Source organism: Pongo abelii, chromosome 15 (genome assembly GCF_028885655.2).
Source record: "Pongo abelii isolate AG06213 chromosome 15, NHGRI_mPonAbe1-v2.0_pri, whole genome shotgun sequence".
Classification (NCBI taxonomy): domain Eukaryota; kingdom Metazoa; phylum Chordata; class Mammalia; order Primates; family Hominidae; genus Pongo; species Pongo abelii.
Genome location: NC_072000.2, coordinates 58215592 through 58231731, shown reverse-complemented (window position 1 = coordinate 58231731; position 16140 = coordinate 58215592). Strand labels below are relative to the sequence as shown.

General features: G+C 39.9%; 1 long non-coding RNA gene across 2 annotated transcripts in view; it reads left to right on the top strand.

Moving 5' to 3' along the window:
- The first annotated feature begins 418 nt into the window (after nt 1-418).
- Nucleotides 419-16140, top strand: part of LOC129049905 (uncharacterized) — a 147827-nt gene continuing 132105 nt past the window's right edge. The window contains exons 1-4 of one of the 2 annotated variants that reach the window (XR_008513294.2): nt 419-1066; nt 1457-1565; nt 3569-3817; nt 4890-4974. This is a non-coding gene — a long non-coding RNA (uncharacterized LOC129049905). Of the gene's footprint in view, nt 1067-1275; nt 1566-3568; nt 3818-4889; nt 4975-16140 lie in introns of those variants that run through there. The other variant, XR_008513292.2, reaches the window with a different exon arrangement.

Sequence of the window (16140 nt, the reverse complement as noted above, 5' to 3'; positions counted from 1 at the left end):
GGGCGTGGTGGCTCACGCCTGTAATCCCAGCACTTTGGGAGGCCGAGGCGGGCGGATCACTAGGTCAGGAGTTCTAGACCAGCGTGGCCAATATGGTGAAACCCCATCTCTACTGAAAATACAAAAATCAGCCGGGCATAGTGGTGGGCACCTGTAGTCCCAGCAGTCCCAGCTACTTGGGAGGCTGAGGCAGGAGAATCGCTTGAACCAGGGAGGCAGAGGTTGCAGTGAGCCGAGACCGCGCCACTGCACTCCAGCGTGGGCGACAGAGCGAGACTCCGTCTCAAAAAAAAAAAAAAAAAAAAAATTAAAAAGAAAAACTGCTTTGGTAGAACATGGCACACACGGGAAGGAGGGGAGGGAATTAAGAAAAGGGTGTCCGCAAGAGGCTAACGGGTCTAGGGCACAGGAGAGGCCGGCGGGGCATGGCTGGGAAGGCAGCTGCCTGGAGCATGCCGGGATCGACGTTGTCTGGGGCATGCTGGGAAGGCTCTCAGGACCGTTTATCCCGCTCCTGAGGGTGGGGAGGTACCCCCAGGCGCAGGCACACAGTACAGTGGGGTCAAGCATCTAGCTGACCTAATTAAAAGTTCATTACACCAGCCCATCCCCATTAACAGGCTGACCCACGTGCAAATCCATTAACGCAGGAGTCTTCCCTGCTTCCCAAATCAGGAATCCCAGCCGCAGCCCCGGGGCCTGGAAACTCCGGCCAGTTTATTAAAGTGCCTTCCCCGCCTGTGACCATCAGGTTCAGTTTCTTTCTAGATTATTTCACATTCCAGTAAATTAGTTTTATCCGCTCTGAAACATTTTAACAAAGCTCTCTGGTCATCACATGAGTAAAATAACAAGGGATAAAAGAACATGTACTTCACCTAATCAGAAACAAATAACTTTAAATCTCCCTTCAAAATGCAGCCTTTCCTGTCCCGCCACCCTTTTCACTTATCTTACACTGGTGGGATTTTGAAATTTTCGTCCTAGAGTCAGACTATGGTACAGGTCCTTCTTTCCTTGTTTTTTATATAATTGTTGCCGACCTTGACAGAAGACCTCAAAACTTGTTAAGTATAAAGTTGGTAAATGATACTATTGTTTGGGAGGTGGAGGTGGGGGTGAGGGTGAGGGTGGGGGTGGGGGTGGGGTGGGAGCAGGGGATTTATCTAGGAAAAAAGAAAAAAAAGGAAAATGCACCCTAACCAAGCTCAAATTAACTGAAATGGATCAAAGTAAACAGAGACATCTAAAAGCTTTTGTAAGTTGAAAGTGGCTATCTGTTGCAGGTCTTGCCTCATTAACCGCTGATTGAAGCTCTGCTTGGCCCTCTGGGATACCTAACACCCCAGGGCCTATCACCAGATGAACCTGGCTTAGGCGCTCTTGCCTTTCCCTGTGTTGCTTTGCACAGCTCCTTGACCTCAACCTTCTTACAAATGTTTATCCTTCCTACCAGTCAAAGGGAGAATCTTGCTGGGAATCTCGCTTCTAGCCAATGAGGAATTTTCAGAAAAGCGAAATGGAAGGCATCATTTTGGCATCTCTGCAGATCTGTATTCTTAAAGGTAGATGCTCAGCTGTGGTGTTTTAAATAAGCCTCTGCACAACATTATGTAGGAGAAGGAGTCCACAGTTTGTTTTTCCCTGGGTGTCGCCACATTTTCATATGTGAATGGTGAAAGGTGATGACTAGGCCATGTGCTTTAAGATATAGCTATCTCTTGGCCCCCATGGTCCCAGCTGGTCACCAGGCCATTCAGCTGGGACAGGGAGCTGAAAATGAGAGGCTGTCTAGGGAAGGCAGAGAGAATGGTAGTAGGGGAGATCTGGGGGAGGAAGGGAGGGAGGAGCAGCGCTCTTTGAGTAGGACCAGATAGGTCTCTGTGTAGAGTAATATTACAGCTCTTTCTCTCATAAACAAGCTGCATGCCTGCTTCTAAAGATCCATCTGGCATAGCTTTGAGAATGGCAATAATTACAAGCTGATGATGGACATGGAAAAAAAGCCCTGCTGAGCTAACTCATAAGGAAGTACAGGCCAGGACTGCAGGGAAATTACAGGCTGAAAACCTTTCTAGTTTAGGCCTTTTGGTGTTCTTAATCACAGACTTTAAATGTTGTAATAAACACTGTTGCATTTTATTGACCAACTCCCATGACAGGCAAATCTTTTTCATTTTATTTTATTTTTACCATTTGCTCTTTGGAAAGCTGCTCAGTAGTATCTGCCTGGGCCATGCCAATGGGTCTTTTGCTTTTCTGCTCATAGAAAAATTAGGAAAACGAGTGACTTTTTATTTAGTTCCCAGAAATTTGCAATTTTTTTTTCCTAAATTGTGCTCTGCATCTGTGGTTCAGACAGACTTCCAGGCCCTGTGCTTAACCTATAGCTGTGTAAGATAATGGTCTGGTAGTTTCAGTCAAGAAGATTGAAGAGGATTAAAAAAAAGAAAAAGCCAACTTGGGAAGATTAATCTATGATTCTATTCTATATCATCAAATAGAGTTTATGATATAGAAACGAATAAAAATCCAAGTTAAATACTATATTGTTAGATTAATGGAATGCTATGTCCTGGCCTTGTTTTAGAGATACATAATCCTTATTTCAAGGATGGATTTTTATATTGGAAGGATGATCCTTTTCAAAGTTTTGGAGCCTAATATTTTACAAGTAGGCCTAAGACATTTTGTCCTCTCAAACATTTTAGATCATTTAATGGAGCAAATACTTTTAGGAAGTTATCCTAAGAAGAAGAAAATGGAAACACTGGAAAAGAATTTACTCCCCTGAATCATTATTAACCTCAAAATCCATAGCTTAAATGTCATAACAAAGGAAGTCTTGAATATAGCATATTACTAGTTGCTGTTACGAGTGTTTCATACTATAATGTGGAATTTACTCTAATTCAACGTATGCTATCAGTCTCCATGAAAAGAATTTGATATTCATTTTATAGATTTTAAAAGTTTGAGGTTAGATATAATGAAGAATCACATGGATTAGGATTTTTATTGAACCTATTAACTTATACAAGTGTATCTTTGTTCAAAATATACCTTTTTGGATTTTAAAGCAGAGCATGTAAATTTCATTATTCTTTAAAGCACTAGATACTGCTTTTGGAACTTATTTTCAAGTCTTCCCTTCTGTGCCACGATTTCTTATTCATATTCCTTAAAGACTTGTATTTTATTCTTTGTGTTTTATATACAGTCCTCGCTATCCCAGATGGATTATTTAGTTCTATCCTTTGCATTTGATTACTTGTTCAAGCACATAAAGTTTTGGGGTCTATGAAGTTAAAGTAATGAAATGGTTGCGCAATGGAAATTTACCAGTGTAAACTTAGTCTCTTGTCCTTTCATAAGCATTGCTTTACCTGAAGCTCCCTTGTCAATGAGAAATTATTTCCTTATATCTGTCTTTTTTCCTATACAGGCTAGAATTGTTCCTAACAAAAGAAGCATGAATTGGTGAAAACTATATATTAAATGCAAGACTATTTGTCTAGTTTTCATTAGGTTGCTGAGTGAAAAGCCTCAATTCCTCTCTTTTCCCAAGGTACTCAGATAACCACGAAGTCCTCCTCATCTCACACCATCGTTTCTCTCACTGGGCACAATCCGGCTTTAAAGAATTCAACACTTACTGGTCTTCAGAGGACTGTCAGCAATGACAGCAGCCACGGATGCTGACATGTCTTGTTGTTTACAAAGGATGAGCACAAGGCCTTTTGGATAACCTGATAAGCCCTGCAACTCCTCTCTCCCTGTTCCTCACCTCTCGGGACCCGCTCGTTGCCTTTGTGTGGTGAGCTAAAGATGCAAATATTAAAACTTGATCTAAACACCGACAAGTCAGCAAACACAGAAGCAAAGATAAAATAAGGCTGCTCAAGGATATTGTGTAAATCATGAAAACAGTAACAAGACTATTTCTGTCCCCAAATCCTTATATGCAAATCATTTTTATGTACTTAAAATTGGATGGAAAAAATCCTAGAATAGCATTAAATTCATATATTATTATTATGGCCTTGAATATTTAATCTTTGTTTCTCACATTAGCATCCCTCCACTTCTCTAGAAAACCCAACCAATTTGTAGTTAAATTAAGTACAAAGGTTTTTTTGTTTAAGTATTCCAAATATACTGTTTCCTATTTAGGGAGTCCAGAAATGTCTTGGAAATTATGCAAATGCACACGCCTTTCCTCATTCCTACTTAGTAAAGTGGAAATTTCTTTTCAGGAAGGGGATCCTGGGAAGTTGGACCTCCTTTCTCCTTTTCCTTTTGCTGCCTTTCAGTGTTGAATACATGGAAGGAAGGAAAGTATTTGGTTCAATGCTTTTCTTAAATGATATATGAATAAATTATAACTCCACCAATGCATAGGGTTTAGCGGTATTGTCTTCCTTAAAATCTTTGTAATTGATTGAGACAATACTGTTTATCTTCTAAAGGTGTCAGACTATTCCTAGAAATGAGCTCTTCAAGGTATGTGTACAAAAGATTTTTACAGTAGGTTTTTTCCTCCTGTGCTATCTTTCTTGCAGAAATGTGATTGCTGAAAATGTAAGTGTGTGCCACAGTCAATGAAGTGCCTTTTTAAATATTAGCAACTTAAAGCCCACATCAATCATGAAACTAAAGTTCGACGTTGACAGTTACAGAAAGGGATTTCATTTTGATTATGAAACAGAATCTTTCTGAGAATTGGTCACTTCTGACAATCTGGTCCACTCTTTCTGAAGAGTTTTCATGAGAAATATGCCTAATCTTTATCAAAGTGTCTGCCTGTAGAATTAGCTCCATTTCTAAATCACTGCTTCTAGCTATTGGGTCTCAGATCGCTAATAAAAATGTTTATTCCCTTTTCACAGGTGGTGAAACTGAGATTTTGGGATCCATGCAGCTCTATGGAATATATTATGGGTGAATTTTGAACCCAGGTCTATGTGCTTCCAGGTAAGTTTTCCATTTTGCCACTCTCTCCTGTGAGCCTAGTCTTAAGGTGGAGTCCTAACTGGGACACTGAGGACAGAAGGGCCCATTGATTGAGACTCTCTGACTGTGAGAAACAGTGGAATGCAAAATAGCATGCTCACAGCTGTTTTCAAGCAATAGCACCATCTAAAACCACTTGGAATGAAGAGACCTATGTGGCTAGGAACTGATGCAAAGGAAGAATATTCACTCTGGGTCAGTGTTTGAGCCTATAGAATTAGCTAATATTGTTGATTTTGCTGCCTCTCTGATATGTTGGAGGCAATTTCCATCCTCCTAAACACGTTAAATGCATTTTGTGATTTTAACAGGCTAAAGTGTTAACTCTTGTTTAAATATCTATATTTAGCATTACTTGTAGAACTAACACAAGTACGTTCTCTTCCATACAGAGAGATTAACTTTTTCAGAAAATTATTCAGATAATTCATTGGACCATTATATTAGGGACACTTACTCATCAATTCCAGATAGAGTTGATAAAGATTTGTGCCCATATGGGATGCACTCTGTAGAGTATCCACATATAGATTGGACCTGCTAGTGCTACCTCTAGCAAAATGAGAATGTTACCAGTAATCATCACACAAAGGATGTCATGGTAAATCAAGGCTCAGAAAATGATACGCTACCTAAGGGATGTGGCATTGTGCTTCTACCCTGTTTCTTCTCAAGTCCAGTTATACCAGTTTCTTCTTTAGTCTGGCTGTGGCATTCAGATATTTGTTCAGCTCCAGGTTTTGTTTATTTCTGATTTTTGTTTGATTCTGGCTTGAGCTTGTGGGGAGTAATTGTGTAGTTTAAGGTCCTTCTGCTTCTAGCTCATCTTGAATCCATGTGTCATTTTCATGACTGGGTTTTTTTTTTATTTCTCAAATAAATGCATTGGTCTGCCTGCCTGGCTTTTGCACATTTCAGGCTTCCATCTGCAAAGAAAAGAGACCATGAGATCTGCTAACATGCAAAAAGAAGATAAAAGCATTTTAAAAAAATGTCTTCCTGCACACAGGCCTGCTTTATAATAAACCAGAACAGTGCAGGAATTAAGATGTTGTTGAAATGACCAAGTGTTTCTGCCCTTTTATTACGTCCAGGGTGATGAGGTCATGGCTTACTGTTTAGCTTATATGGTACAATTAAGAGATTCATTTCTTAATGTGATTCATCTCAGGAAGAGTTGACTCAGAGAAGTTTTAGGGGAGAGGCAAGACTTGTATGAGGAGATTTTGAAAAATTGTGCTTTTCTTCTGGAAGTTTAAGTTCACTTTTTATTCCAGGTAAGAATGAGGAGAACTGCAATGAGTCTGTCTCAGATTTCTGAGTAACAGGGAGTTGTTGTTGATTGTTTTTAGAGACAGGATCTCACCCTGTTGCACAGACTGGAGTGTGGTGCTACAATCATGGCTCAGTGCAACCTCGACCTCCTGGGCTCAAAAGATTCTCCCACCTCAGCCTCCAAAGTAACTGGGACCACAGACAAGTGCCACCATGCCCTTCTATTTTTAAAAAATTATTTGTAGACACAGGGTCTCGTTATGTTGCTCAGGCTAGTGGAATTTGATTACTTAATGCTAATAAGGCTAAAGAAGTGGTTTTGGTTTTGGCTTTTTTTCCCCCTTTGGAATTATGGCAAAAAGGTGAACTAAATATTTATTTTACTAAGACATCATTATATCTCTGTGTGTAGACAAGTTTAAATGAAATAGTTTCTCAGATATATAATAATATCTGGTCAGGTGTGATAGTTCATGCCTGTAATCCCAGCACTTTGGGAGGCTGTGGTGGGAGGATCACTTGAGGTCAGGAATTTGAGACCAGCCTGGGCAACATAACGAGACCTTGTCACTACAAAAAATAAAAAAACTTAGCTGGACATGGCAGTGCACACCTGTAGTCCCAGACACTTGAGAGGCTGAGGTGGGACAATTGCTTGAGCCCAGGTGTTGGAGGCTGCAATAAGCTATCATTGCACAAGTGCACTCCAGCCTAGGTGACAGAGCAAGACCCTGTCTCTCTCTCTCTCTCTCTATATATATATATATATGCAACTATATGGTATATATAATCTTTATATTTTGTATATACAGTTTTTTTATTGTGTTGTTTATCTGTCAATCCCTGATTGAGTTCTTTCAAATATAGCATTTACCTTCCTACTGCTGAAAAAGAGGTAGTTTCTCCATTTAGTTAGAGTGGCAGTTCTCAATCACAGTCAACCCCTTCACAAGTATGTGCCATTACAAAAATGTTGATAAGTAATGGATCAGGCCATCTGTATTAATTTATAAAAGATTTATTCATGGGCCTCTGGGCAGCATTTACTCAAATTCGTTCCTTCCCTGTGAGTTGTCCTTGATTATGATTCTCAGCTTGGTCTTCCATCCAGTCAACTTTTAGTGAAAATTCATAATTTGTGTACTGGTCAGTTTAATGTAACAAATGTTTATAAAATGCCTATGCTGTTTAAGGCACCATGCTGGGTACTCGGGATCATTTTTGGAGGGATTAACTACTGTCTCTGTCCTTTAGAAGGAGATGGAAAATTCTGCCGCAATGAATGTAAGTGAGATTGGGATAAACATGGTAAAAAGGGGTAAACACAGTGTCATATGTTCCCTGAGGAGAGGACAATTTATTTTGCCTAAGAATCCAGTAAGGGTTCCTAGAGATGGTGACATTTGAATTAGTCCTCAAAGGAGAAACAAGATTTTGAATAGACGAAGATGGAGGAAATGTGCTAAGTTCCAGAAGTGTGAAAGCCCATAATACAATCAAGGAAAGGAGAGAGGTCTGTTTCGACTTGAGCATTAGCTGTGTGTGAGGTGTGTATGAGGAACAAATGACGGGTGAGTTTCAAAGAATAGAGTATTTTCAGTTCCTGAGGGACATTGAACATTATGCTAAGAAATTTGGACTTTATTAATAAAAAAACCCAGAAAGCTGGTAAAAGCGTTTGGAGTGAGGAGGTACCCATGATTATAACTGACTTTAGAAAGGTAACTGTTCAGGATGTTAAAGATAACTTGGGATAGAGACAAAGCAAGTGGAGACAGGGATCCATTGGCAGGCTATTGTAATAATCCAGGTATAGGTGAAGTGACATAGGACAGTGATAATAAAAGCAGAAATGAGAGACATTCTGAGTCTAGAAATGGATATGGTGGGATTCAGAGGTGATTTACAGATGACTCTGAAGTTTGTAGTTCAGGTGGTTAGCAAAAGAAGAAACCATGAACTGAGAGAAAGAACTTTAAGAGAAGAAGGTTTGAAGGAGAAAACAATGATTGTGTAAATTGACATTTATAGTACACTATGATTATACATACCATTTCTTTCTTCTTTTGAACTAGATTGTTACAGCCATTCTTTTTTGGATTCCATTGTTAGAATTACACTCTATTTTCCTTTAAATGTAGGACCCTGACACTTTCTGATTCCTCAAAAGAGGGGAAGAAAAGGTATATCTGCTCTCCACTACTTCTGAATGCATTCCTACTTACCATAATCTCAATGTGTCTATGAGGAGTATCTTGAGCCTTACTCAAGGTGGACTCTTTGACCTAACTGCCCTTTCTCTGGCCATGCTCCTATGGATGAGACAATTAGAAATCCTCACTAATGCTTATAGGATTCTCAGAGTTAGACAGAACTGGCCTTTATAAAGGTAAATTGGAGCCAAAGTGGATTCTTGGATCATGTATCTCCTGCCGGTTACAAAGCTGCCAGACCCCATCCCAGTGGGTGGAAATGGACACCAGCCCCCGAGGAAGTGATGGCTGCACATGGGCGTCTGCTACCGCTGCTGCTTCCTCTCCTTCATGAGGAAGGAAACCGTGGGCTTTCCTAGGCATTTTTCTTATTCCCTTACACAGGGGAACTGGAGAGTCTTAGCCTTTGGAGTTTGAACAGTGAATCTAAGGCTGGAGGGGTTTCCAGAGAGCAGACAATTCCCATCTCTGAACTGTTGTTACTTTCTTCTTCCACCCCCCTTCCTGTGCTGTACAATTCATTCTATCTCCAGACTTTTAGTGTATAGTGTTAGAACGTCTTAATGGAGAGCCTGGAGCTGAAAGGCCCTGTACAGCTTCTAGGTGGAGAAACCTAAATGGAAGGAAGGAATTGTGCCACTGTGATTTCCTCCTGCAAATGAAATGTAATTTGTACAAATATTCAAACTTTTCTTTTTTCTTTACCAGATTTGCACACCATATATTCAATGACAAGTCCTTTTGAAAGGTGGTGAGAAGTGTTATTTAATTCCAAATATCTACTTCTCATCTGATAAAGCCATTCTGATGTTTGCAGTATGAATTTGATTTGCAGTTAGAATTCCCCACATTGAATACAAATCCCAAACAGCAAATTCAGCTCTGAATCTCTGGAAAAATAGCATGTAATGGGTGGATCGATCCAACTAGAGTGTAAATTTAAGGTGCCGTGTGCTTTATCTGAGCATTAACAATTTATTCAGACCATTTTGTGCCCCATTTCCCACCCAAGCAAGTTGAGAACACTACATTTGCTTTTTAATTTTTTCCCTTCATGTTATGACACAAAATCATTTCTCCAGTTTCAATTACTTTGATGATTGCAGCAGCAATGATTAAGAGAAAATACAACTTTGAAATGTGCAGAAATATGGTAAGCCTTTCCCACTGATGGTAGCTAAAAAGCATATACTAAACAACTATAGAATACCCAGCACATTGATGGGTGCTGTGCAGTACAGAAAGAAGAAACAAGCCCCGTAAGAGCTCACTGCTGACATATCTGAGTGAGGGAGGAAAGGGTTGGAGCTCAGGAAAGGGAAAAGCATATCATCATCTCATTGCTGGACTCTGATCCCTTAAAGCCCAAGTTGAGGAGGAAGTAGTCAGAAGAAAAGCGTACTTTCAGCCCCCTCCCATTTTAGAGACATTCTAAGATGGAGCTAGCAGGAGGAGAAAGATATGGGATGGCAAACTGGTTTATTTGCAATAGGCTGGTTTTAATTCTCCACAGTAGTGAGTTTGAGGGCAATGCAATGCAAAGGACAACTTATTTATTTAATGTTAGGTTATAAGCAACCTTGAAGGCAAAAATCCTCCTCTTTTTGTCTTTTTTTTTTTTTAACCCTCCATAGTGTCCCCTCCAAAGGCAGCAGGTAAGTTGTAGGGTCCAGCCCTCAAAGAAGCTGATATTCTCCACACACCTCCATATACACTTGTAAGTTGAGAGCCAAATCCTCTGTCAGACACATTTTCCTTGTCAAATCATGCCCGTCCCACCTCACCGACACTGATAGTCCTGGGAGCCGATTCTGATGCCAACCTGTGTTGAACTCCTAGATGTGAGTGCACTTTCTTGAAGGGCAGGTTGGGCTAAAACTTGACCTTTGGGAGCTTTGAGAGGTGGGAAGAGGAGCAGAGGGCTGCCGGGGAGAGAGACATTTCCTGGTTATTGCTATAGGGAGTCTGTTTACTTGCCTTCAAGGGTCACAGCCATCTGAATGGACTTCTGTGGCTCTGCTCTTGGGTTTGATTTCAGAGGACTTGGTCCTGTGGAATTCCACTCCCCATCGACCCTCCCCTTACTGCTAGGTATGGGACTTTTATTCCACAGTTATGACTCAAGCCTTCCTGAGGAGCACTGCAGCTTTCTTGCAGAAGCAGCAATTGGAAAGGCTGGTTTAAGTGGAGTTTACTGTTGTTGTGTAAACCTTCATTTAAAATTGACTATAAAGTGTTTCTGAACCTGCCAAACACGCATTAAAATATTTTGCTCCATTTATGCCTATGTGTAACATTTGGTTTCTAAAAAGCTTTAATCAGTAATCTTCAAGTAGGAAGTTATTCATCTTTATTGCCAGTCGGTTCTCAGTGGTGGTCGTGGCAACAATCTTTTTATTGCTTCTGTGTTTAGTTGTTCTTTGACATGATAGAAGTCAGCTGCAGTTCAATGAGCTCACTATTTGTGCAACTTAATTGCTTGCTTCCTTCAATACATACTAAATTTTTCCTTTTATGAGCAGGGCTGTTGGAAAAATTAAGCTTAAGGATATAGCCATCCACTGTTAATTAACCTCCTTCCCAAACACATTAGTAAAATAGGTCAAATAACTGCTGAGTGCTAAGTGTACTGTTACTAAGGTCCTCCTCGGCTGAGAAGTGAATCCTGTATTAAGTGGACAAATATTGGAGCATTGAGCATTTTCTGGAAGCCATGATGACATAAGAATAATGCTTTATAACAGTATTCTCTGCTGCACCATCTCCTCTAGGTTGTATGTATGGTTTGACTTTATCTGGCTTTACCATGGTTTTAGGTTATTTCGTTACATCTGTGTGAAAAGAAATAAAATATTTCTTTGGATTTTGTTTTGTTTTTTGCTTTCTAGGTTATTGCTTCTTTTAAAGGGGGACCCAAAATTCAGCTTTTCCTTTTAGTAGTAACCCTGCTGTTATTTTGATTCACAATTCTTAGAATAACCTGGATATGTATAAATGCTTGTGATGAGTACAAAAATATGCTCAGTGAGGGAACTAATCTATCAAAATAGATTTATATAGAACTCTTATAATTCCTCTCCATGTCAGGGTTATATTCAGATGGAAAATCACTTTAATTGCAGCGGTGAAGGGCAGATTGGCGCTTTGCCAGCTTGACAGAAAATATTTTGAAGTTTATAGACCAAAAGAAAAAAAGAAAACGTGACAGTTTCCGAATTTGGCAGAAGGCAGGAAAATGTCAGGATATAGTTTATACTTTTAGAAAGGGGAACACAAATGCAAAGACAATTAAAATGGGAGAATGTGCCAGATAGAGCTAAAGGTGAACATTTGTGATCTCTGTCCTCTATCTGCAGTTCCGTGTTTAGTCTTTAAATGGGAGTGAGTGAAGAGTGAAGAGAAAAAGGAAACCCACCCCCCCCAACTAAATGCCAATGGACACAATAATTTCTTAAAAACGATTACTCAATTATAATCTAATCTAAATCTTGTAGATTCATAGGTAGAGAATCTACGTTTCTCAAATAATCTGTTCTGATAAAATGACTACCAAATAATGGTTGGGTCAATATTCGTCCAGTGTATTTGTACCTCCTGACTTGGGTATATTTTCTGCGTTAAGCTTAGTTATTGAGAAGCTTCTTGCAGCACCTTTTTTTCTCTGTCGCATCAGAATATCAGTGAATTGATGATATTCTGAACAGAATTGATGTCGAAATGGTAAACTTTGTGGATCTTAGTTTGCCCATCTGCTAAAGAGGGGTAATGACCCTGTGCCAGTCTACACCCCAGGGGATTATTTAAAAAGTTGATTAATTCTTGTCGGGAGCCTTAAGGCAAAAACATTTTCCTGGTGCCTTACTGTACCCCATCATGATGAAGCTTGCAGGAATGACTTCTTATTCGTTAGTTGTTAGTTATTTCTTTATTTATATATATTTTTTTCGGAGTCTGGCTCTGTTGCCCAGGCTGGAGTGCAGTGGCACGATCTCAGCTCACTGCAACCTCAGTCTCCTGGGTTCAAGTGATTCTCTTGCCTCAGCTTCCCGAGCAGCTGGGATTACAATCATGCACCACCACGCCTGGCTAATTTTTGTATTTTTCAGTACAGACGGGGTTTCACCATGTTGGCCAGGCTGATCTCAAACTCCTGACTTCAAGTGATCCACCCACCTCGGCCTCCCAAAGTGCTGGGATTACAGGCATGAGCCACCGCGTCCGGCTAGTTTTGGGTTCTAAAGGTTATTCTCTCTTATCTTTTGCCTGGCTAAGGCCTAAGATGCGAATGGCGATTGTTGACACATGGGAAATAGTTGAACCATCTGAAAGGTTAAGTATGGGAAGGGAGCACTGCATTTCCACATGCCTGCAGATACTCGGGGGGCCTATCATTTGTGTGCTGGTCCACAGACTTCAGGCTGGGGTGGAGAGGGAGACTGTAACTTTTGGTGAAGAAAGAGCTGCTGTGAATCAAAGTCAAGGGACTGAGTTAATGCTTTATTCCTGTCTAAACAGTTAAGATGGCAAATTTCATACCTTTGGAAAGTTGAAAATACTTGTCTAAGAAAAGAAAAAAAAAGTGGAAGTCTAGGATTGACAGGTATGAGGAAATAAAGGATTTTGGAAACTTTCTGAGGCATTTAGTCTTGGTAATCATTTTTTTTTTGTATTCTTACACAGAGCCCTATTGCCAAGCTGCCTGAGGCAAATTTCCATGTGTTAGGTTTAACTTAGGCAACTTAGGTTTGCCTTTAAAATAGCCAGACCTTTGCCTCAGCATATGTTGGGTCATGTTAACCCTTCATGAACTGACATTTTGCTCATTTCATGGATTTGTCCATTATGGCTGTGGCTTTTCTAGCAGTCATTGGTAGACTTTAATTAAACAAATCCCGGAGGGAGACCTTGGAGCCACAAAAATACTTTCTACAACCAGCAGGTGGCACTGTGGATACTACAGTGGTGAAGAGACTGGGATATAGGAGGCAAAGATGAAAGCGGGGAGAACTGGGATAATGAGATAATATAAGCTAGTCTACAGATCTTTGAGAGGTTAACAGGGCATCTCAGAAAGCTATAAACCAGTCTCTGAATGTGGAAGGCTGCCATGGATTTGCCTTATAAGAACATTTCTCTGATTTTTAAAGTCTTTCCAGTGATACAATTGATATCTGCTTAAAATCTACTTATATGCTACTGCCCTGAGTTGAAAAACAAACTTGAACAGAAGATTTTTAGGTAATTTTAGAAATAAACATTTACACATATTCTAAAACCATAGCATGTAAAATAGGAACTCAAGCCTGGTGTATATAAAGTATTAAAAATTACATTTCATGCTTAGAGAATATTATTCACTAAGGAAACAGGTTAATTTGATTTATTTTACTATATTAAAGAGATAGTAAGGACATTTTCTTGACCTGCATTAGCTTCTGCATTCTTTGTTGTCTATGACTCTCTTTTCTTTAAGAATTTATTTGAAAGAGACTTCTGCAAATCAACTTTTATAACATACTTTTTGGGGTAAAGTTTGCTTCTTTGGAAGTTCAGGTAGTGATTTATCTAGGTAATCAAATTGAATTCAGAGGTGGCAATGATTATTTACTTCCAAATGAAATCTTCCTGAGATAGTAGGAATTGTCCATGCTACCAGGATTCTTTTGTGAGGGTTGGTGCTTGTTTTTTTTTTTCCTGAGACATCAGAAGAAAACTTCTTTTGTAGCTTAGACCAGAGGCAGAGGCAGGTCCTGAGAAGGATATGTAATTCCTCTCAATAAACATTTCCTAAGCTAAGGCCTCTTGGGAACACTGGCCTTTCTGCAGAAATGTGGACTTCTCTCTCTGACAAATTTATGCTCTCTGGGGGCAGATGTTTGAGCTACTTTTCCTCTCTGCCTCCAGGGGTAGAAAACAGTTGTGTCCCCATGCTGGTGGAGTCCATTGTTCCAGAGGAAAGCTGAAGGGTTTGTGAATGTGTGGAGGACTGCTGTAGAAATCAGTAATGGATTGATTATCGCATCCTACCTGAGGGCAAGGAACTGGGGATGGAGGTGGGAAGAGGAACAACAAAGCTAGATTTAGGATAAGGTGGCAGAAATTGAGATCTGACAGTGGCAGGTCAGAGTCTTAGGGGCCAGTTATAGTGACCTTAGACTCTTGCCCAAGTTCAGAACCTTACATGTTCTAGCCTGCCCAGTCTGGTGGGAGCTGAGGCAGGCATCTGGCTGAGTTGCTGAGGAAGGACGCTGTGAGTGGTCTCTCCACGTGACTGGAAAGTTTGACCAACTGAGGGGACCCAGGAATGGAAACCAGTTTACTGTATATTCAGAAACAGGGATATTTCTGATTCACCAGGGCAGGCCCCTCTCCTATTTCTTGGAACAGATTCCCTTCTTCTGAGTCTGGAGCCTGGGCAGTGCTTGAGCGGCAACAAGGAGCATAAGTTTCCTGTCACTTCCTCTTTGGCAGGTTGTGTCTGCAGACACTGGCTCCCATACCCCATAATTACTTTTTCACATTTTTTAATATAGTAACGCATGGTTGGGCTTGTGGTGGGGGAACCAAGTGATGCCTCCAGGCCATGAACACTATAAATAACTTCAGGGATCATTTTATATGGTTAGGGAAGGAAGCAGCTTCTTTCTTAAGAAATAGCTTCAAGCAAAGAAGCAGGATTTAGGAACAAATAACTTTTATTTTCAAGAGCCCCTTTGCCTTTTCTATTTCTCTACAGATCAGCGATCTTATTGGTATTAATTTGTCTTCTCACCAGGCTTTCTTATACCACTTTTCAGCTTAGAGTGGTGATTGTAGCCATCTCATCATATAGAGAAAACTGCATACATTTTGTTTATGAATGTGCAACTTTGAGCTATCAAGTCCGTTTTCCAGGGTTTGCTTATGACTGTGAATTCCCTAACAGGCACCCATGTACAAGCGTATGTGTTGATTGAAGACCCATATTATTTGAAGGGACTTCAATAAGAAATCTAGAAATAGTTCCTCATGCCTCTGACCATATTTTTAAACCACCTAAGGCGGCCCAATCTTAGAGTTTCCTGGGAATAGTAATTTAGGACATTTGTTGCAGGGACTCATGTTTAACAATCTTCATTGTCAAGAAGTTCTTCGTTTTATATAACTTTCCAGTGTATTTAAAATGTTTTGCTTCTTTATTCAGTAGAGGTTGACAACAGCTTATTATGATTAGCTTTCAATAACTACCTTTTATGTGTTTCAATGGCCTAGTTTCTAAACTTGTACATAATTTAATAATTAACACCTAAATAAGAACAACACTACTTTCAATTTAATAAAAGTCTAATAGAAAAGTATCTGTAGCAAAAATATTCCAAAAACACTTTCTAGGTTTCACTAGAGTCTATATGCTTTTGCTTGACCCATGTTTGTGCAAATTTGATCCTCACAGTTCGTTTCTAAAGCAGAGCAAGTAGTCTGGATTATCTTTGCATTATATGTAATATTGCTCTATAATATATTTACATCATAGGTAGGCAAAGACACTAGCCCAATGACGGAGATACAAAAAGGACCACAACTGTCCTAGGCATTAGAATATGTTTCTCTCTTAGTGACATTAATTCACTGAAATAAAACTATATCTATAGGCAAATGG